The sequence below is a fragment of the Stegastes partitus genome, unplaced genomic scaffold, assembly GCF_000690725.1.
Source record: "Stegastes partitus isolate 25-593 unplaced genomic scaffold, Stegastes_partitus-1.0.2 Scaffold740, whole genome shotgun sequence".
In the NCBI taxonomy this organism is placed as follows: Eukaryota; Metazoa; Chordata; class Actinopteri; family Pomacentridae; genus Stegastes; species Stegastes partitus.
The window spans coordinates 233,272-256,905 of record NW_007578471.1 but is presented as its reverse complement, the minus strand read 5'-3'; the positions used below and the strand labels follow the sequence as shown (position 1 = coordinate 256,905).

The 23,634-nt window shown below is 43.7% G+C and overlaps 1 protein-coding gene and 1 long non-coding RNA gene across 3 annotated transcripts in view; one reads left to right on the top strand and one right to left on the bottom strand.

Annotated features, from left to right (window-relative positions):
* Positions 1-12,097, bottom strand: part of LOC103364302 (uncharacterized) — a 13,731-nt gene extending 1,634 nt beyond the window's left edge. The window contains exons 1-2 of the long non-coding RNA XR_520538.1: positions 11,913-12,097; positions 8,496-8,499 (exon numbers count right to left, since the gene is read on the bottom strand). This is a non-coding gene — a long non-coding RNA (uncharacterized LOC103364302). The remainder of the gene's footprint in view (positions 1-8,495; positions 8,500-11,912) is intronic.
* gabrb1 (gamma-aminobutyric acid type A receptor subunit beta1) overlaps positions 1-23,634 on the top strand; it is a 128,144-nt gene that overhangs the window by 14,831 nt on the left and 89,679 nt on the right. The gene's annotated exons all lie outside the window — the stretch shown is intronic.

The window sequence follows — 23,634 nt, the reverse complement described above, 5'->3', positions numbered from 1 at the left end:
TGGCAGCCTGGTGTTCAGAAAACAACCTGGCTCTGAACACCAAGAAAACCAAGGAGATCATTGTCAACTTCAGGAGGCTCAGCACTGACCTAGCCCCCCTCTATATCAACGGCGAGTGTGTGGAGAGGGTCTACACCTTCCGGTTCCTTGGCGTCCTCATCTCCTCTGACATCTGCTGGACAAACAACACCACGGCAATAATCAAGAAGGCGCAGCAGCGGCTTCACCTCCTGAGGGTCCTCAAGAAGCACAACCTGACCCCCACCCTGCTGCTGACCTTCTATCGCTCGTCCATTGACAGCCTACTGACCTACTGTATCACAGCATGGTACGGCAGCTGCACCATGGCAGACAGGGAGAGGCTTCAGAGAGTTGTAAAGGCAGCCCAGAAGATCATCGGCTGCCCTCTCCCCTCCCTGATGGACATCTACACCTCCCGCTGCCTCAGTAGGGCAAAATCCATCATCAAGGACAACTCCCACCCTGGTTCTGCCATGTTTGACCTGCTGCCCTCAGGGAGGCGCTACAGGTGCATCAGAACCAAAACAAACAGACTCAAGAACAGCTTCTTCCCAAAAGCCATCACCACTCTGAACTCACACATGCACTGACATCACAGCCCCCCCCCAATCTACCTCACAACCACCTACTGTGAACTCTAATTAAATGTGTCCATGCTGTGCAATACTTTTCTAAATTAATACTGTACATATAACTTATACTGTGTATATAACTTATCTTATTTTATATTTCAATCTCTTCTATTTTATTTTTGCTCTTTATTTTGTTCTTTATTCTATGCTGCACTGAAGGAGCTGCTCTTAATCTCATTGTACATGTGTATAGTGACAATAAAGGCATTCTATTCTATTCTACTCTATTCTATTCTAAGAAGAGGTCTACAGAAATGGGGCCAAAGTGTTGTTCAGCCAGACCAGAAACATACTGACAAAGGAGATCAGAGCAGCTAAGAGGAGCTACTCTAAGAAGCCGAAGAGATACAGGCGAAGAGAAATATAAAACTTTAAGTGCATTTAGTGGTTTAAATTGATGAGGAACATGTTTTTTTTTGGACTGATTTTACAAATGAAATAGATATATATAGGTGAAATTAAATTTTTATCACATTTTGTGATACCCCCTGCTGGTGGAAACATCAAGCCATATCCTACATGATAGTAGAAGTCAAGAGATTTGTATAACAGTTGGGCCCATGATTGTAGCTCCTTTCATTGTTGAATTAGAAGCTTTAAAAGATGCACCAAAGTCAAAGTTCAAAGGTCAATATCTCTGAGCAAGCGTAACGTCGAACTTCCAGACTGACATAATCTCACTCCCCTGATCAAGTCCTTTCCAACGATGCATGATGTTTAGTCCTATGACAAAGTTTTAATTTTCACCCCTCTGGACCCAACCCTGTATCAGGTGTAGTTTTCCAGGAGACGTGTGAAGCTCATTGGACAAAATGAAATTAAAATAATTTTACAATTTTAACATAGTGGGTAAATTCATTAATGACAGCTTTGTTTTGACCTACTGGAACCCATGGGTGTCATTTTTGGCCTTGTTAAAAATGTTTTCCCTGGTTAAATCCTGTTTCATACTATCCTAACCCTAACATTGAGGACATCGTTACCAGCTGCTTTATCCCTCAGGAAAACAATTTCAGGGTTACACTCATTCATGTGTTTTAACAACAGTCATATGGCTATATGGCTATACTGTATGTAATCAGAATCAGAATCAGAATCAGAATCAGTTTTATTGCCAAGTAATTTTTACATCACCAGGAATTTGACTTGGTCCATTGGTGCAAAGAAGCAGAAAACAGATACCAGAATAAAATAAAATATTAACAATACCAAAAAAAAAGGCAGATAATAATAATAATAATAAGAGCCACACACATATATGTAAAAGCAAGGCCTAATTACTGTTATAGTTGCTCATTGGTTTTTCTTATTAAAACAAGATTAAATGGTAAAAATTTTATTTCACCTAAATTCGTTTGTAAATTTAGTCCAAATAAACATGTTCCTCATCAATTTAAAGCCCTAAATGCACTTAAAGTTATATATTTCACCCTCCATTTAGGAGAAACAGCTATTTTGATGAAAGAACTACAGTTTCCAGTAGTGGAACAACATGATTGGACACGCCATGAAATATGTAGTTCTTCTTGGGGTTTACAACTAGGATTGTTTTTTGTAATAAACTAAAGTAAATGGAATGAAGTGCTGACAAATGCGCTACTGTTAAAGTATAATATGTGTGGTATGAAATAACTGTAAAAGAGTACATCGCATTGTGGTATCTTTTGTGGGTTGTTTTCACCGGGAGTGTTTGGGGGAAATTTGCACTCGTTGCTAAGGCAACCCTGTTAGCGTCAGTGCGCAGCCTCGCTGGAGACCCAGAAGTGATCCATCCTACAGAGTCTGTAATGTTTTTTTTATGTACAGTAGGTGGCGGTTATGCACCTGAACGTTTGATGCCAACCACCAAATCAACAGAAGAAGAAGCAGAAGCAGCAGCAGCAGCTGGGCCAGGATAGTAGCTAATGTAGCCAGCCTCGACGAACTAGCTAAAAGCTTTGCAAAGCTACAGACACATTCCCCACCGCTGGCCGCTCAGTTACAATAGTCATATTATCCATTGCTGCGATCACAGTACATCGTCCAGTCACTGTTTTCCTGGATGTGTCCTTCTATTCAGAGTTGTATTCCTTTACAGAGGATTGAAAGTAACGACGAGCATGTAGCCCAAACACAGTAAAAGAACTTATATTTTATATTTCCAATTGAAATGTATTGGTTTGAAATTCGTGCTGGGGGACACAAAAAAGTTGGAAAATCGTGTTCCAGGACACAAAACAATAGATCAAGTTTTGTGACTGTTTCACATATTGCCGTGAGACTGGGTTGTCTCTCCACACAGCCATCAACACCTCCTGCAGCCCTGGCAGAGCACTTACTGGTTTCACGCTCGTAAGTTTCAATAGGTCAGTCATCCCTTTTTCTGTTACCTGGCTGAAAATCTGAAAGGGCCGGGTCCAGCCATAATACAATCTGGTGTTTCAACACACATGCTAAGCTGTAGCATCTGCCATTTGTGTCCGCCCTCATTCTGTGAAAACCGAATTGGTTAAAGGCCTGCGAGTCTACCTGTGCGAGTCCAAATTGGGTAAAGACCTGCGAGTCCACCTATGCGAGTCCACTGATCAAGGACACTGATCGTTCTATACATGTAGCCAGCCTCACCCACTGCATGCTACAATATCATCCCTGTTATCCTAGGCCTTTGAAAAAAGCCTTGGATTGCAGGCCTTTTTTCAAAACAAGAAGAAATCATCATCCAACTTGATTCAACCCAACTCAAACCCACAAAATCTGCCTGGAACTTGGATGTCATGACCAACTGATCTTCAAGGCTCATGTGGCCTCTGTTGCTCGGTCATGTCGATTCGCCCAGCACAACATCAGGAAGATCAGGCAAGGCAAGGCAAGGCAAGGCAGATTTATTTGTACAGCACAATTTGTATCACACAAAAGTATAAGCAGACTGATAAAATCAGTCCACAGAACATAAACACAATTATTAATTAATTACATTAAAAGCAAAGTGGGAGATAAAATCAATCCATTCATGCATCCATCCGTTATCTTCCGCTAATCTGGGGTCAGGTCGCGGAGGCAGGAGGTGGAGCAGGTCGTTCCAGACTTCCCTCGACCCAGCGACGCTTTCCAGCTCTGCCTGGGGGATCCCGAGGGGTTCCCAGGCCAGCCGAGAGACATAACCCCTCAGCGGGTTCTGGGTCTGCCCCGGGGTCTCCTCCCAGGTCGACGTGTTCGGAAGACCTCCAGAGGAAGCCTCCCCAGAGGCATCTGAATCAGATGTCCATACCACCTCAACTGGCTCCTTTCGACACGAAGGAGCAGCGGCTCTACTCCGAGCTCCCTCCTGATGTCCGAACTCCTCATCCTATCTCTAAGGCTGAGCTCAGCCATCTTGCAGAGGAAGCTCATTTTGGTCACTTGTATCGGCGAGCTCATTCTTTCGGTCATGACCCAAAGCTCGTGACCATAGGTGAGGATTGGGACGTAGATGGACTGGTAAATCGAGAGCTTCGCCTTGCAGCTCAGCTCTCTCTTCACCACGACGGTCCGGTACAGCGGCCGCATTACTGCTGACGCCGCACCGAGCTGCCTGTCCATCTTGCACTCCATTTTCCCATCACTGGTGAACAAGATTTCGAGACACTTAAACTCCCTCGCTTGAGGAAGCAATTCCCGCCCCACCCAGAGATGGCAATCCATTGATTTCCGGCAGAGAACCATGGCCTCGGACTTGGAGGCACTGATCCACATCTCCGCCGTTCCGCACTCGGCTGAAAACCTTTCCAGTGCATGCTGAAGGTCACGGTCTGATGAAGCCAACAGTACCACGTTGTCTGCAAAAAGCAGGGATGCGATCCTGAGGTCCCCAAACCAGACACCATCCTCACTCTGGCTGCGCATTGAGATCCTGTCCATGAAAACCACGAACAGGATCGGGGACAAGGGGCAGCCCTGGCGGAGTCCAACACCCACTGGAAACGTGTCCGACTTATTGCCCAGAATGCGGACGCAGCTCGCACTTTGGTTGTACAGGGATTGTATGGCTCGTAGCAACAAGCCTGGTACCCATACTCCCTCAGCACCCTCCACAGAGTCACTCAGGGAACTCGGTCATAGGCCTTCTCCAGATCCACAAAGCACATGTGGACTGGCAGACTTCCCATGCCCCCCTCAGCAGCTCCGCAAGGGTAAAGAGCTGGTCCACTGTTCCATGACCAGGACGGAATCCGCATTGCTCCTCCTGAATCTGAGGTTCGACAATTTGTCGGAGCCTCCTTTCTAGCCTTTCTAGCACCCAAGAGTAAACTTTCCCAGGGAGGCTGAGAAGTGTGATACCCCGATAATTGGCACATACTCTCCGGTCCCCCTTTTTGAAAATGGGAACCACCACCCCAGTCTGCCACTCCACAGGTGCTGTACCTGATGCCCATGCAACATTGAAGAGACGTGTCAGCCATGACAGTCCAACATTGTCCAGAGCCTTCAGCATCTCAGGGCGAATCTCGTCCACACCTTTGCCAATGAGGAGCCTCTTAACTACTTCGGCGACTTCTACCACAGATATGGACGCAGAAACCCCCGAGTCTTCACGCTCTGCCCCCTCAGCAGAGGACATTTTTACCGAGTTAAGGAGTTCCTCAAAGTGCTCCTTCCACCGCTCAACGAGATTCCCAGTCTGGGTCAGAGATAGCCTCTTTGACTGTTTTGTCATTGACAGGTGTAAAATGTGTCAGCTCTAGGTGTCTAGCTGGGAGCAGGATTGCCATTTGTGTTGTGGAAATTTTTGCATTTTTAATGCCTTGGACTTTGTCATTAAAGAATATTGCAAACTCATTGCACTTAGATGTAGAAATTCGTTCTGAGGGCAGCAAAGCTGGTGGGTTTGTTAATCTATTTACTGTAGCAAATAGGACACGAGAGTTGTTGCTGCAGTTTGTGATGATTTCAGAAAAATAACTCTCCCTTGTTCTACCCAAAGTCTGGTTGAACACACATAACTTTGTATATCTCATAACGAACCTGGAGTTTTGACTTGCGCCCTTTCCATTCTGCTCTCATGCACTCCCTTTTCTGTGCCCTGACCGAGTCTTCATTTCTCCATGGCGCGTTTTGCCTATGTTTAACCATTCTAACCTTGAAAGGAGCAATGGTGTCCAAAACATTTGAAACACTTGATATATTAGAGTTCAACAGATCATCAACATTAGAACATGGGATGTTTTCAAATCTAATCCTTTCAATAAACTCTGCACTTGTTTTGTCATTTATGTGTCTTATCTTAGTAACTGCAGACCCAACTGGTGGTTTGGGTGTAACAGACAGGTCAAAGAAAACACAAAAATGATCAGATAAAGCAACATCAACAACATTCACATTTGAAATAATAACACCTATTGTAATGACCAGGTCTGGAGTGCCTTTGTTATGGGTAGGCTCACTAGCATAAAATAGAATAGAATAGAATAGAATAGAATAGAATAGAATAGAATAGAAAGCTTTTTATTGTCATCACACACAAAGTACAATGAAATTAAAAGACAACTCCAGTGGTGCAAAATACAAGTATAAAAAAGACAAAGAAGAATATGTAAATATATTTACAAAAGGAGCCAGTGCTAAGTATATACAGTTAGAAATGACCATGGTAATAGCCAAAAAGTAGAAAGAAAAAAAAAATTTCCCCGTTGAGGTAATAACACTGTGGATATATGAGAAATATAAATAATATAAATGAATAATTATAAATAATATATAATATTTATACAATAAAATACAATTTATATAACAATTCAAAATAAATAATTATAATATAGTATAGTATAAGTTTTATATGTGTATAAATATATATACACCTATAGAAGGACAGCAGCAGCTCCTGGGACAGGTTGACCTTTCTCAGTGACCTTAAAAAGTACAGACGCTGCTGTGCCTTTTCCACAAGGGCATTGGTGTTACTGCCCCATGTTAGGTCCTGAGAAATGTATGTTCCCAGGAACTTGAAGTCACTGACTCTTTCTGTGGTTTCCCCTTGGATGAGAAGGGGTGGGGCTCCTCCCTCTTCCGCCTGAAGTCCAGCTCCAACTCCTTTGTCTTTGAGGAGTTGTGTGCCAGATTATTGAGGAAGCACCAGGTAGTGAGGTTCAGGACCTCCTCTCTGTAGGTCGTCTCATCGTTGTTGTGAATCAGCCCAACCACAGTAGTGTCATCTGCAAATTTTAAAAAATATGTTGCTGCTGTGGGTTGGTGCACAGTCATGGGTGTACAAGGTGTACAGCATGGGGCCGAGCACACAGCCCTGAGGGGGGCCCAGTGCTCACTGTCAGGACTGAGGAGTGGTGGGGCCCCAACCTGACTGACTGCAGATGGTTGGTGAAAAAGTCTCTCATCCATCTGCAGGTGTGCTCACCAATACCCAGACTCTGCAGTTTGAACATCAGTCTGCTTGGAACAAGTGTGTTAAAAGCAAAACTGAAGTCCACAAACAGCATCCTCGTGCAATTGCCAGATTGTTCAAGATGTTTACACACTGTGTGGAGGGCTGTGTTGATGGCATCACCTGTGGACCTGTTGGCTCTGTATTTACTCTCTGAATTGGTGCTGATCTAGGCTGGGAGGCAGTAAGGATTTTATGTGCTTCAGCACCAGTCTTTCAAAGCACTTCATCACAGTTGAAGTGAGAGCCACAGGTCTATAATCATTCAGACTGCTGACCGGTTGTCTCTTGGGGATGGGCATGATAGTGGCAGATTTTAGGCAGCTAGGGACTGTGCAGGCAGCCAGTGAGAGGTTAAAAATTGTAGTAAAAAGCTCTGCCAGCTGGTCTGCACAGCCCCTCAGTACCCTCCCCTGGACACCATTGGGACCAGCAGCCTTCAAGCACCCTCCTCACCTCCTCCGAGCTCACAGTGAGGGCCAGGTTGTCATCGGGTAGCATCATGGGGGCATTCTCCTCCTTGCTTACTTCAAACCTAGCAAAGAACTGATTTAGCTCCTCCGCTAGGCTTGTGCTGGTGCTGGTAGCATTGGAACTGTTCATATTAACGAGGTCACGGATGCTCTGCCAAACACATCAGGGGTTCCCATCCGTGAAGTGCCACGCAGTCTTCTTTGTATATGCTGCCTTTGCCCGCTTAATGCCCCTTTTCAGGTTGGAGAAGACTGAGCTGTACAGTTCCATGTTCCCAGACCTGAAAGCAGAGACCTGATCCCTCAGCAGCTGTTTGACCTCACTGTTCATCCCACTATTAGGATAATGACTGACCATCTTCTCCACTGAGACACTATCCATGCACCTTTTAATGTAAAACAGAACAGTGGATGCATAGTCCGTTAGATCCTCCTGTGCAAAGATGTCCCAGTTTGTTGTGTGGAAGCACTCCTGGAGCTGTGGGATGGCATCTTCAGACCAAATGAAATGAAATGAAATGAAAAATACTTTATTCATCCCAGAAGGGAAATTCAATTCAAATCCATATGGGTCTCACCTCAGGCAAAGTTCTTTGTATGAGATGTCTGTATGCTGGGGTGAGAAACAGAGACAATTGGTCTGATTGTCTGAGGTGGTTGAAGAGGGAGACTTTATATGCGTCCTTGATGTTGCTGTAAACCTTATTCAGCACGATATGACCTCTCGTTGCACATAGACCAAACACTTCAAGGATGGCATCAAATTCTTTTGTGTGCCTGTCATTGGCAACATCCACATGAATATTAAAATCTCTGGTAATGACTAAACAGTCAAACTCAGTGCACACAACTGAAAGTAATTCTGTAAAATCATCAACAAGACAATTCTGTGCGGGTTTGTAAATGGTGATATAGAGTATAGAAGATTGTTTTAACTCCATTTTGAATGTCACATATTTAAATGATGAAAAAAACCCAACTGACAATTTGTGGGTGAGCATATTGTCCCTGACTAGGGGCGGATCTACCGGGGTGGATCCGCCCCTAGAAGATGCCTTGCCACCCCGGCTGCCACCCCAGTTCTGAACGATGTAATTCAAAAATATGTGGCCGGCCGGAAAGAGCGAAAGTCCGCATATGACGAATAACGAGCGAAAGTCCGATGTCCGAGTGCTTGTGAATGCACCATGAGGACGTTCTACTACAGACACATAGGAGGCGACCCGACCTCCGATCAGGCTGCTCATAGTCCGCCTCCCTTATGTGGACGAGAGTCGGACTTCGGCGCGGCCAGCAAGACGTGAAAGTAAGACAGCAGTTAGACTGGGTTAGACCACACAGTAGTAAAACTGTAAGCTATGTAGTAGACGCTAACAGTGTCTAAGTTCACATACAGTGTTTGCTTGTGAGACGAGCCACGGTTCCAGTGAGCCCGGGTCTTTCCAATTGTCACGTATGTAGCTAGCTAGCATTACAGAACAGCTACAGAAGGATGGGGGTAGGATGGGGGTAGGGGGTTACATGACATTAAAGTGTAACTAAACCTCCAGTCACACCAGGTTTTCATGCAAACGACCTTGTGTTTGCTTAATGCTGGGTTTGGTTTTGTTTTTAATAAATTTAGTGTCAACGTCACAGTAACACCAGCATTGATGTGTTTCATCATAGTACAGTCATATAGTTTAGTTTATGGCTAAAAAAAAACATGTTTAAGTGTTAAGAACCTCTTTAGGTTTTAAATTGTACACATAAGATAAGATAATGAAGACTGTCAAAGGAAACACAGTAAAGTCAGTGTGAATCTTCTAGGAGACAACAAAGATTGAAGAGGAAGGGTTTCATCACCAGCTTTCTCCAGCTTAAAATAAGAGAGCAGGGAGAGCATCAGAGAGAGGAGATGGAGGAGGAAGAGGAGGAAGAACAGGGAAACTGTCAGAGAGAGGAGATGGAGGAGGAAGAGCAGGGAGAGCATCAGAGGGAGGAGATGAACGAGGAAGAGGAGGAAGAACAGGGAGACTGTCAGAGAGAGGCGGTGGAGGAGGAGGAAGAGCAGGGAGAGCATCAGAGAGAGGAGATGGAGGAGGAAGAGGAAGGAGAAAGAACTGAAAGCATGCAGAGCTCGGACAGTGAAAGGGAAAGGAGAGGACAGATGTTGTCAGAGGGCTCCCCTTGTCCAGCTGGTCCACATGGTATTAACATTACTTTATTATTATACGTCTGAGTAAGAAGTACACCTGTCACAATAATTACCTTTTTGGACCAAACATGATCTGTTGTCGTTCATCTTTTAATTTTAAGATCATAAGCAGGCCCATAATTCTTAAGAATATCCAGAAATTGGAATCATAGTGTAAAAAAAAATGTAAGAAATGTCTCAAATGAAGAACATCAAACCACAAACCTAAAACAATAATATAAATGGCCTGTTATCTTGCCTCTGACTCTGTTGAAGATGCGTTGATAATGTAATCATTGTGACAGATCAACATAAGCATAGATAACAAAAATAACTATTTCCCAAAACAGTGCATAAAAGAGACACGTCTCGTCTCAATCTGATTTGTTGCTAAATTTAAGAAACATTTCTCCTACAACTATTGCACTGAAGTTTGGTTTGTGATTAACAGCTAATAAACAACTCGTGTTTAGAATTGCCAGACAGATACAAATGATATTTACTTGTGGAGCATTTATTTCAGCAGTATTTGTGTCAATTTGATGACAAATGCTGTCTGAAAATTTGGTTTGAAGAAAAAATGTGTTTTTTATTGAATGAGGTTAGCTGGTGATTCTAAATTGTCCATAGATAATATATGTATATACACACGTATGCCACCCCCTAAAATCTATATGCCACCCCTTTGCCACCCCATTAGTATTTCTCTAGATCCGCCCCTGTCCCTGACTATGGCACAAACACCCCCACCCCTCTGGTTTTGTTGCGTTTCAGACACAAAATTGAAGTGAGATGGTGTTACTGGCATTACTGGTGTTTTTGTCGAGCCACGTCTCAGTTGAAAACATAAAATCAAGATTACAGGAGGAGATAAAACTATCTATTAAAAATAATTTGTTACTTAGCTCTGACACTGAGTACATGTTTGAGATTTACTTGAGTTTGATTGGATGCAATCTTTTTGCAAGGGATATGGATTCGATTTCTCTGATCAGACAGTCTGACTAGCCCTCTTTTATCTAATCTATGTGATCTGACACTAGTTCTTGTTTCCTTCCCTGGACCTCCAGTTGAAATGGAGCTTACTATGAATGATAGCAACGCACAGGCCCTTTGCATCCTAAATAGCAGCAGTGACGCTGTTGGAGATAACAGCTACGGGCACTGGTGATTGGGGCCGAGCTGGGGGGGCTTTGGTTGGTGAAGTTCAATTCAATTCAATTCAATTTTATTTGTATAGCGCATATTTACAACAACAAGTCATCTCATAGCGCTTCACAAAGGCAGAGACAGAAACACCCAACAATCCAAAACATTAGGATTCCCTATAAGCTTCAGCAGTCCGCAACAGTGGGAAGGAACCAAAAACCCCCACAGAGGAAAAAAAACCTCAGACAGAACCAGGCTCAGGAAGGGACGGCCATCTGCCTCGACCGGTTGGGTGGATGTAGGATGAATTATACAATTTAGTTTACAGTTAAACAAGTTATTAGAATTTATTGTCCTTTTGTAACAGGAGGCATCATGGTGGGGGCTTCAGGATGCTGGAAGTAGGCTGAGGAGGGAGAGGGGCTCTTTTCTTTTTGGGGGAAAGAAACCTTGATCTTGCCATGTCTGCAGTGAGGGGAACTATTTTAATCCCTGATTTCACCAAGCTTTCAAGATGATTGGGAAGTCTCAGATGTGTAGGGTTTTAGTGTGGAAAATAAGATGAACTTATTTTCACACTAAAGCAAATGATTGCGTGAATTAAAATTATTAATACCAACCTTTACATTATTCGTCCACCGATATAATTTCAGAGTCAGCACAACAATTCTAATAAATTGTTTACTCTTGACTGATCACCAAGAGTGTTTGTAAAGTTAAGGAAATTAACTTAGAGCTTAGGTAACTAAAGATCACATACGTAAAGTGACTGGATGTAAGCCATAGAAAACACAGGAAACAACTGTATACACACACACAACATTTATTACTAACTAAACAAACAAACAAATAACAACAACAACAAACATAAAATATAAAAATACAAACAATGATGAAAATGCTGGTTGAGAATATGAGTGTGAAAACCTAATGTGGAACAGAGTGATGGCTTGGAGACTTAAAAGTCTTTTCACCCGAAGTAGCAGATAATCTGTTAAATTTGGAATATTGGTTGAGAGGCCAATTGTAATTATGAAACACCCGTTTAGAGATAAAAAGCTCAATACTTGCCGCGTCCTTGGATTGGATGCGAGTGCAGCAACGTCTGATGCCTGATGGAGAGACGAGGCCTTCAGCTTCAGAGCGGGAAGATCAGGGTGTGGCAGTTAAAGTTGCTACATTGGACCAAAGTGGGCAGCTCTACGGCAGTTAGAGCATGCCACTAGAGAATGCTATAGAAGAGTGCAAGAAGAGAGAATGCCTAGAGAGAGAGTGCAGGAAGAGCAAGAGAGAGAATGCTTTTCGGGTGAAGAGACTTTAATAGTAAAACTAATGACCAATCACAGCGAGCTCCGCTCCCAGAGGGGCTGTTAGATATGACGTCCCAGTATCACTGGGAGGTCATGAGGTGGTCAGAGGTGATAGAGGTGCTGCTTTAGCTCAATCCTTTGGTGGGTCCTTAGGTGGCGAGGCAGGAGCTCTTCTCTCTCGCTCCTCTCTACTCCTGGTGCTAGCACAGGGTCCTGTCCAGGCTTATTCTGATGCCTCAGAGTGTAGAGGAGGTTATCCGTCAGTCTTCTCACTCCACCTCTGTTCAGGTGTGGGCCTTTTCCTTTGAACAGATCGTCACATTGCCAGAACAGATTGAAATTGTCAATAAAATGCAGTCCTCTGGACTCACAGACGTTGGACAGCCATGTATTCAACTGAACTTGATCATCCTCCTGTCGATGTTTGGGAGAGGTCCACTAATGAACATCGGTATTTCCACTTTATCAAGACTCTCAAATAGTTTATTAAAGTCTTCTTTTAACATTTCAGACTGTTCCTTTCTGATGTCCACTGCACCCGCGTGCACAATCAGCTGTTTCACCCCTTGGTGTGTTATCAGCTCCTTAGGTAGTAGTTTTGTGATGTCAGAGACAGTGGCACTTGGATAGCTGCAATTTTGTTTCAGCTCATAGGACTTGTTGTTAATATCCCTAATAATTAGCACTTCCTGGATTTGAGTGGGAAGAGGGAAGAGGGGAGTAGGGGAAAGAAGGTGAAGAAGGGAGGGGTGAAAGGAAGAAAGGAGAAGGGGAAAGGAAGAGGGGAGGAGGTGAAGGAAGAGGGGAGGAGATGAAAGGAAGAGGGGAGAAGGTGAAAGGAGGAGAGGAGAAGGGGAAAGAAGATGGTTGATACTGCTGCATTGAAATTAGCCCGCTTAGCAGTTCAGATAGATGTATTGAGGATTAGAGAGGTTTCGCTTCTGTGTTATTTATTGACGGCTGATACTGCTGAAATTAGCCCGCTAGCCTTGTTGTTGTGCCTCAAAAGCTAAATTGGTGTGCTTCAGCTTTTTCGTTCATATGCTTCACTCACTGTAGCCTCTCACGGTACAGTTAGCTCCACGATTAACAGGGATTTCTTTGAGATTGACCACAAAATAAGATCTGGCCTGAGATTGGTGTTTAAGATCTCAGGTCGAAATTTAAGTCTCTGATCAATATCAACCTGCATTTTCCAGTCCCATGCGACATCAAAGAGGGTGCTATCCTCTCTTGCTGCTGGTTCAACTGGGCCCTGTCCTGCTCTCACGAAGGGGGTAGTGGATGGGTGTTTGGATGTTGGGTGACGGAGGGCATTTGTGGTGGTTTGCCTTCCTTCCAGAATGATTGCCAGTTGCCGTAAGATTTGGTTATGCCTCCAGGTGTAACAGCCTTGGGACAGTCTGGTTTTGCAATACAATTCAATTCAATTCAATTAAATTTTATTTGTATAGCGCATATGTACAACAACAAGTCATCTCATAGCGCTTCACAAAGGCAGAGACAGAAACACCCAACAATCCAAAACATTTGGATTCCCTATAAGCTTCAGCAGTCCGAATGTGGAATGGGTGTTTCATTGATGCCAAACCTCTGGTCGGCAAGTTTTCTTTTGATAATGGATATGCACCTGGATTTGCTGTGTTTCATCTTCCTCCTTGCCCATCTAATGTTGGAATGAAGCTTCTCCAATAGGCGTTTGGTATAGGCAATGGTTGAGGTCAAGGTGGTCATGTCGTCCATGTAGGTGCGAATTGGAGGTAGCCACTGTCCAGCCTTCTGACGCTCTCCACCGACTATCCATCTAGACGCCCTGATGATCACCTCCATTGCCATGGTAAATGCTAGAGGGGATATGGTGCACCCTGCCATGATGCCCACTTCCAATAATTTCCATAATATTGTTTATTCCGTGGTTGTTATGCAGAATTGCAAGTCCTGGAAGTAGTTTCTGACCAGGTTTGTAATGGTTTCAGGCACATGAAATAAATTGAAGACTGCCCAGATGACAGAATGGTGGACAAATCCAAAAGTATTTGCCAACACATGCAGGTCTCTTCCTTCCCCTTTTGCAGATTGTATTTGATGCCAAATCATGCTTGTGTGGTCAAGGCATCCTGAGAAACCTGGTGCCCCGGCTTTGTGTATCCACATGTCAATCAAGTTGTTCCGTTCAAGGTAAGTCGTCGTTCATTGAGCAATGATGCTAAAGAAAATCTTGCCTTCAACATTTAGAAGATTGATTTGTCGAAATTGGTCGATGTTTGAGACATCCTTCTCCTTGGGAATTAGTACTCTCCCTGCTCTTCATCATGCTTTTGAGATGATTTTTTTTCTTTCATGTCATCCTCATTCGTGTCCACAGAAACCACAAGACTCTTGGAGTGTTCTTATATAACCAGTAAAGAACTCCATTTGTGCCTGGTGTAGAGGCTGCCCTTGCCTTCTTCACTGCATTGTCGATCTCAGACAACTTTGCGGGGCTTTCGTCGACCTGATGTTCTGGCTGAGGAATTGGCAGCATGTCTGATGGAATATTCCTTTGTTCCAGTCTTTGCTCGTCTGGATGTGTCTCCTTCAGATGGTGCTCCAGGTCCCTCTTTGGCACCTTTAAGGATCCGCTCTTTTCCCTTGTAAAGAGGCCTTTCACAAACCTGAAAGAATCCTCAAAGAAGGGTGTTCTTGCCTTCTCTTTTTTCCTGCATCGAGTTCAGAGATTTTCTGCTCTCCGCAGTCTTCCCCGGCTACCCTTCAGCTCTGCATGCAGGAGGTCAATATAAGGTGCATGATTTACTGTTGTCTTAAGGACTTGGGACGGGTTGGTGTTTCCTTCCTTTGTTCTTTTGTTCTGAACCTTTCTGCCCCATAGATATATAGTGGATATAAAAAGTCTACACACGCCTGTTCAAATGCCAGGTTTTTGTCATGTAAAAAAAATTACATCAAGATAAATAATTTCCCAACATTTTCCACCTTTAATGTGACTTGTAACCCGTACAACGCAATTGGAAAACAAACTGAAACCTTTCAGGGAGGTAAAGTAAAAATAAACAACTGAGATAATGTGGTTGCATAAGTGGGCACACCCTTTTATAACTAGGGATGTGGCTGTGTTCAGATTTAACCAATTACAATTAAACTCATGTTAAACTGGAGTCAGCACACACCTGTCACCAAATAAAGTGCCTCTGATCAACCCCAAATAAAGTTCAGCTGTTCTAGTAGGCTTTTCCTGACATTTTTGTAGCCACATCTTCCAGCACAAGCCATGGTCCGCAGAGAGCTTCCAAAGCATCAGAGGGATCTCATTATTCAAAGATATCAGTCAGGTGAAGGCTACAAAAGAATTTCCAAGGAATTAAATATACCATGGAACACAGTGAAGACCGTCATCATCAAGTGGAGAAAATATGGCAGTGAGACAGTGACATTACCAAGAACAGGACATCCTTCCAAAATTGATGATAAGACAAGAAGAAAACTGGTCAGGGAGGCTGCCAAGAGGCCGACAGCAACACTGAAGGAGCTGTAGGAATTTCTGGCAAGTACTGGCTGTGTAGTACCTGTGACAATAATCTCCCGTCTTCTTCATTTGTCCGGGCTATGGGGTAGGGTGGCAAGATGGAAGCCTTATCTTACAAAGAAAAACATCCTTCATTTTGCAAAAAGACATCTGAAATCTCCCAAACGCATGTGGGAAAATGTGTTATGGTCTGATGAAACCAAGGTTGAACTTTTTGGACATAATTCCAAAATGTATATTTGGCGCAAGAACAACACTGCTCATCACCAAAAGAACACCATACCTACAGTGAAGCATGGTGGTGGCAGCATCATGCTTTGGGGCTGTTTTTCTTCAGCTGGAACTGGGGCCTTAGTCAGGGTGGAGGGAATTATGAACAGTTCCAAATATCAGTCAGTGTTGGCACAAAACCTTCGACCTTCTGTTAGAAAGCTGAAGATGAATAGGAACTTCCTCTTTCAGCATGACAATGACCCAAAGCACACATCTAAATCAACCAAAGAATGGCTTCACCGGAATAAGATTGAGGCTTTGGAATGACCCAGCCAGAGTCCAGACCTGAATCCCATCGATTCAGGTCTGTGGGGTGATCTGAAGAGGGCTGTTCTCAGGAGATGCCCTCGCAATATGTCAGATTTGGAGCGGTTTTGCAAAGAAGAGTGGGCAAACATTGCCACATCACGCTGTGCCACGCTGATAGGCTCCTACCCAAAAAGACTGAGTGCTGTAATAAAAGTCAAAGATGCTGCAACAAAGTACTAGTTTAAGGGTGTGCATATTTATGCAACCAGGTTCTTTTAAGTTTTTTATTTTATTTTTTTCCCCTTTAAAGGTTTCAGTTTGTTTTTCAATTGCATTGTACAGGTTATAAGTCACATTAAAGGTGGAAAAAGTTGCGAAATTATTTGTCTTGCTGTCATTTTTTTACATCATGAAAACCTGGCATTTGAACAAGGGTGTGTAGACTTTTTTTATCCACTGTAGATCAGGTTCAGATTCTCGGACTCCCTCAAGGATCACACCCACATGTGCATTAATCGTTGCCCACTCATTCTTTCTGCTGAACTTTGGCCACTTCACTTAGGGTCTGTGGCCATGGATCTTCTTCTCTATGGCGGGCTGTGACTGGTTTTGTCCCAGGTTCTCAGATGTGGTCCTTGAATTGCTCTCGGCCGTTGGGGTACTGATACTCATTGGACTTTGGGTTGAATCCGGTTGACCTTCACTCGCCTGACTTGACCTTTTTCTTGCAAGTAGCTATTCTGTTTATGTTCATATTAGAAATGGCTCCATCTCCAAGCACAACAATATCTTTGACCTTGACACTTTGCGCAGTTTTCCCGTCCGTCTGCTTTGTACTGATTTCAGGGTTTCTGTTTTGATTTTAGAGTTTTCTCTCTGTTTGTTAAACTCAGTCACATTTGGCTCTGATAGCAGTAAAAATCTGTTCATTACCTTAATCCAAGTGATGTTACATATCCCCCATTGATACCAGCATTTGACTTCGCTTTGGCTTAGCACCAAGTCGACGATAAATGTCTTTACAGACTCTTGGAAAAGACACAGCATCATTTAGCTTTTGGTTTAAGTTGAAAGTAGCAGTTTGGTCACCCTTTCCTTTGGAAGTAAATGTGGACTTCTTACCACTGGATTCCATTGGGAGCGTTTCCTGACGTCCTAATTCAGTTTCGAGAACAAAAATCCTTTCTTGTAGAGCACGAATTTCGTGTTCATATATCCAACAGCATTCACAAGGAGGGTTTGTTTGGATTACTCCCTTGGACATGCTGAGAAGAGTGTAGGTATATGATTTCTTTTTTTTTTTTTATCAGACAATGAGTATTTTTAAGTAGAAGCTGTTTTTACCTTGACATGTTTCGACTGTCACCTCAGTCTTCCTCAGAAACGTCATTGACGTCTGTGGTGACGTGTCTTTTTCAGCTGGTGGAAACCGTATACCTATAATCAGAATAGACAAAATGAACCTAATCACGCTATTAAGTAGAGTGTAGTCCCTGGCTCATCAGATAAGTTGCAAAAAATTTTAAAAAAAGATTCAGAAAGTCTTGGTTCACTTCCAAGAAAAGAATAAAATCATATCCGAGATTTGAGGACAAAAGTTGAGTGATTAAAAAGTGAGTAAAGGAGTAAGCAGCAGGAGTAAGCAGAGAGACGTCTGCACTCGAAGCAAAGTGCTGTAAAGCACTTTGTGTTGCTGTACTGTATGAAAAGTGCGATATAAATAAAATTTGGTTTGATTTGATTTGATTTGAAGAAGACAGATTTTGTATTTTTTTTCCAGGCCTTTCCTGTCTGTACATGCTGCACAACTCCTGGTACAGGCTCTAATTACATCACACATTGACTACTGCAACTCCTTACTGGCTGGCCTCCCCACAGATGGCTCCAAGTGGCCATCTGATTTGTTCTGTTTGTGGCTGAGTCTAATGAATTTATAAAATGGGCACCATTTAAATTGGCTCATAGAAGACAGCCGTTGTTGTCAATTGTAGTCACTGACAAAAAAACTACAAAGACAATTTGATGAAAACATCTTTCTCTTCACCAAAACTGATAAATCAAGTTGCTGTATGTGTATTTTTGACCCGGCAGATATGGTCATATTTCCACAAGACCTATAATAAATCTTAAAAAGAACCAAGGTGTATGATTGTTTTTTGTGACAAAGACACATGTTTAAATGATTCCATTCCATCATAGAAAATTCAGAATTATAAGAGTCATTGAAAACTCAAGACTGCCACGATATACAGGGTCTTTACAGGTGTATGTAAACTTTTGTTTGTGACTGTAAAGGTATGCCATAAAACATAATGCTAACTTCTCCCCATATCTCCACTGTGTGTGAGTACACATAAAATCACAAAAACAGAAAGACAATGACAGAGAGGAAAGGAATACATCAAGATACAAGTTATTTTGACTCAAACAAGAAAGAAATAACAGGACAACATTCTCTGATAGGCACCTGTTTCATTGCTTTTGCATTTCTTCCAAAAATATGATATTGTTGCACTGAATACAGACAGCTGCACCTCCAGCCACCAGTCTGTCAGACTCCTGAAGTTCACGGAAGACAGAACCCTCAATGGGTTCATCTCTGATGGAGATGAGTCTGCCTACAGAAGGGAGACAGAGCGGCTGGTGTCCTGGTGCAACCTGGAGTTCAACGCTCTAAAGACAGTGGAGATGATTGTGGACTTGAGAAGGAACACAGCCCCACTCGCCCCCATCATCCCGAGAGACTGCCCAGTGGACCTTGTGGAGTCTTTCTGTTTCCTGGGCACCGTCATCACCCAGGACCTCAAGCGGGAGCTGAACATCAGCTCTCTCATCAAAAAAGCTTTGACGCTTCTTGTCCAGGACATCTGCATTGTGTGACCAATCTAGTTTATTATTGAGGTGAACACACAGGTCCTTGTACTCTTCCACTATCTCAGTGTCCGATCCCTGGAAGTTTTCTTCAAGTTCTGGATGACCTCCCTGTACTCCTGTATGTTCCCCTGTGGTACATGTCCAATGATGGCTGCATCATCGCAGAACTTCTGGAGATAACAGCTGGCAGTGTTGTATGTGAAGTGCGATGTGTACAAGGAGAAGAGAAAATAAGTGAGCACTGTACCCTGTGGAACCCCGTGCTGCAGACCACCTCATCGATACACAGCTATGGAGCCTCACACACTGTGGTTTGTTGGTGAGGTAGTCGATGGTCTCCACAGCCAGGTGGCAGTTCAGCATTGCTCCCTCCAGCTGCCCCTTGGGTTGGATGATAGGGAGAAACAGAAGGGGTGATACTGATGAGGGCAGTGTAGGGTTGGGTGTCGTGGTGTGAAGAGTGTGCAGGGTTAATGGGGGAAGATGTGATGTTTAAAAAAAAATTAAAACCCAGATCGTTGCGTTATAAGCACATCAAAGTCTGTGAGGGCAGAACAATAAATGCAATGTCAACAGTTAAATGAACTTTATCTTTAAAGAAAACAGCTTGGCAGCAAAAAAAAAAAAAATATTGGATGTTAACTTTAAGTGTCACGGGGCATGTCAGAGGCTTAAGTGCAGAACAACAAAGCACAGCAGACAAGACTTCAAATATAAAACTGGAAAAGGTGAAGTGACATTATCACGGGAGGAGGGGAGGGGCAGCGGACGAGACTGAACATTCCCGAGGGAGATGACCTCTGGCAGCAGACTGAACTACATTTGAACAGAATTGCTAGAGTGGGGCATGGAACAGATTAACAATATCATACACATTTATTCTTACAAGAGCGAGATATATATAAAATTGAATGGGGCTGTAGTTCCCCGATGTAGCGGTCATGAGCTCATAACAGTTTGCTGGAGGTCCTTCTCCCCCTCTTTCCTGTCCCAGCCGACTCAGGACAAGGGCAGGAGATGCCCTGGACTGGTCGTCAGTCTATCACAGGGCTACACAGAGAGACAACCAAGCGCACTCACACCTAAGGACAATTTAGAATCACTAATGAACCTCAGCATGTTTTTGGACTGTTGTTGAATCATGTATTACCTGTGGCTAATCACATTTTTTGGAAAGCTGAGTTCAATTTCTCTGACCACACCAAAGCCTGATTACCTCCAGACCTGTTCAATCAAGATATCACTCAAATAGAACCTGTCTGACAAAATGAAGTCGGTGAGAAGATGTCAAAAAGCTGCAACAAAATGCCGCGATCTTCAAGAACAGATGAGAAATAAAGTAATTGACATGGTGGTGGTAGTGTGATGGTCTGGGGCTGCTTTGCTGCTTCAGGACCTGAACGACCTGGACCTGTGATTGATGGAACCATGAATTCTGCTCTCTACCAGAAAATCCTGAAGGAGAATGTTCGGCCATCAGTTCATAACCTCAGGCTGAAGCACACTTGGGTTCTGCAGCAGGACAATGATCCAAAACACACCAGCAAGTCCACTTCTGAATGGCTTAAAAAAAACAAAATGAAGGTTTTGGAGTGGCCTAGTCAAAGTCTGGACTTGAATCCGATTGAAATGCTGTGGTATGACCTTAAAAATGCTGGACAACCCTCCAGTGTAGCTGAATTAAAACTATTCTGCAAAGAAGAGTGGGCCAAAATATCTCCACAGAGATGTGAAAGACTCATAGCCAGTTCTAGAAAATGCTTGTTTTCAGTTGTTCCTGCTGAGGGTGGCCCAACCAGTCATTAGGTTTAGGGGGCAATTACTTTTTCACACAGGGCAAGGTAGCTTTGAATAGTTTTTTTTTCCTTAATAAATAAAATCATTGTTTAAAAACTGCATTTTGTGTTCACTTTGGTTATCTTTGTCTGATATTTACATGTGTTTGATGATCTTAAACATTAAAGTGGGGGAAATATGCAAAGAAATAAAAATAGGAGAAGGGGGAAATACTTTTTCACGGCACTGTATACTCTTCCACCATTGAGATGCAGATGATTCCTGCCGGACCACTCTACAAAATCACCCACCAGAGCCCTGTACTCCTCCTGTCCATCTCTTATACACCCTACAACTGCTGAGTCAGAGAACTTCTGGACGTGGCATGACCTGGAGTTGTACTGAAAGTCAGAGGTGTATAAGGTTTACAGAAAAAGGAGACAGCACAGTGCCCTGTGGAGCTCCTGTACCACTAACCACCACATCAGACAGTGTGCTGCCCAGACAGACAAACTGCAATTTGTCTGATATGGTGCTTGTGTCTACACTCATCACCTGCAGCTTCTCTCATCAAAACAGACTCCTTTTATAGATCACTGAAGAGAGTCCTACAGCTGATAGACAATTAAGGTTGATTTGGCAACAGTCTTATTAACAGTGGTTCTGCCTGAGATGCCTCTGTTGCAGGAAGGTCATCTACAATCCGGTGTTGGAATTACACACACGTTAACAGTGAGAGTGAAAGTTTATCTTCAATCTTGGGAATAACAATTCTCTCAATTCAAACTTCACCACTAAGCTTTTTCTGGACCTTTTAACCAAGTTTGGTCTTCAAACATGAACATATTTCTGGCACCAAACTACAAATTAAAAATATCCCACAGGCAAACATGCACTGCTAACATCTGTTAGCTACTCTGTGTTACAGTTACCACACCCAAAATATGTATTTGGCCTCTGTGGTGATCCAGGTTCACTCATGAATGACTTATACACATGGTGCATGAAAACATCCCACGCAGAAGCTTAGACATTAAAAAGCATGAGTGACAAAAGCATAAATAGTTACATTTCTTTCTTTCTAGCATAATTTTTAAAAAAAGAAGAAAAAGATGTGTTCATTTTGCATTTTAAGTAGACAGAATCAGGTATATATATATATATAAAAGAACATCCAAAAAAGTGCTGCCTTATACAAGTTATACAGTTCAGTCTTAATGGTGAAAGTGGGACTCTCAACCACATCACAATACAATTGAATCTCTCAACAATGCAACTACTCAAGATGGCGGCGCGCATAGGTGCAGCGGCTCACGGCTCTCCTTTTCAGTGCTTTTTTTCGTTGTTACGGTATTTCTTTCTTGCTTGTTTGTGCATTATCGGTTCTACGAACATCCACTACACCCGCCAGATCCTTTTGGAAATCGGAGACCAGCATCAGACATCTGCTACGAGTGTCTTTCATCACACGCGCAACATCCCAGACGACATAGCGAGACCACCGGGCTCTCCATGAATTGTCTTCGGGTCTTGGACGCAGCGCAGACGGAGGAGGGAGAGGAAGCAGAAGCGGGGCTGCAGGTCCGGTGGTATGCTAAGGCTAAGGAAACGACCACACAAGCCACCTCTGCCGAGCCTGTATCTCTCCAATGCCAGATCCTTGGTGCATAAAACGGACGACTTGGAACTACAACTTGCTGGAAATCGGTATGTTCGGGACTGCTGTGTTTTAATTATCACCGAAACCTGGCTCCAACCGGACATACCCGACGCTAGCATGCAGGTAGCGGGCCGCACTTTGCTGCGCTGGGACAGGGCTAAGGACTCCGGTAAGAGCAGAGGAGGGGGGCTCTGTATCTACGTGCATAACAACTGCTGCAACAACGGGACTGTGATAGACACACACTGTTCCCCCGACCTCGAGTACATGTCTGTGAGATGTCGACCTTTTTTTCTACCAAGAGAGCTAACAGTAGTGATCGTCACGGCCGTGTATATTCCACCCCAAGCCAATGTATACATGGCGCTCTCCCTCCTGCTGAACACCATCAACGCACATCAGCGGGCCCACCCGGATGGAGTCCACATTATTGCAGGAGACTTCAATAAGGCCAACTTGAAGACTGTACTCCCGAAATTTTATCAACATGTAAAGTGTTCTACTAGGGGAGAGAACACTTTGGATCATGTTTATTCCAACATTAAGCACGCATACCGAGCCATGCCCCTCCCCCACCTCGGCCAGTCAGACCACCTTTCCCTCCTGCTCTCCCCAGCCTACACCCCCCTCAGACGCAGTGCCAGGCCCACCACAAAGACTGTTACAACCTGGCCTGATAACGCACTCTCCAAACTACAGGACTGCTTCACTGAGACAGACTGGGCCCTATTTGAACACCAGGAGCTGGAAACGTTCACAGGAACAGTACTGGACTACATCAAGTTCTGTATAAGTAATGTGACTGTGGACAAAAACATTCTGGTTTTTCCAAACCAGAAACCCTGGGTGACCAGCCAGGTCCGCACACTCCTCAGAGCCCGAGATGCTGCCTTCAGGTCAGGGGACAGAGCCCTTTATAGGACAGCTCGAGCGGATCTGAAAAGAGGAGTGAGAAAAGCCAAGGCGGAACATAAGAGGAGGATAGAGTCCCATCTGTCCAGCAACAACACACGGGCGGTGTGGCAGGGCATACACGACATCACAAACTACAGAGGCTGTGCTACAACAACAGGAGACCTGAGTGTGCCGCTGGCAGAGGAGCTGAACTGCTTCTTTGCTCGCTT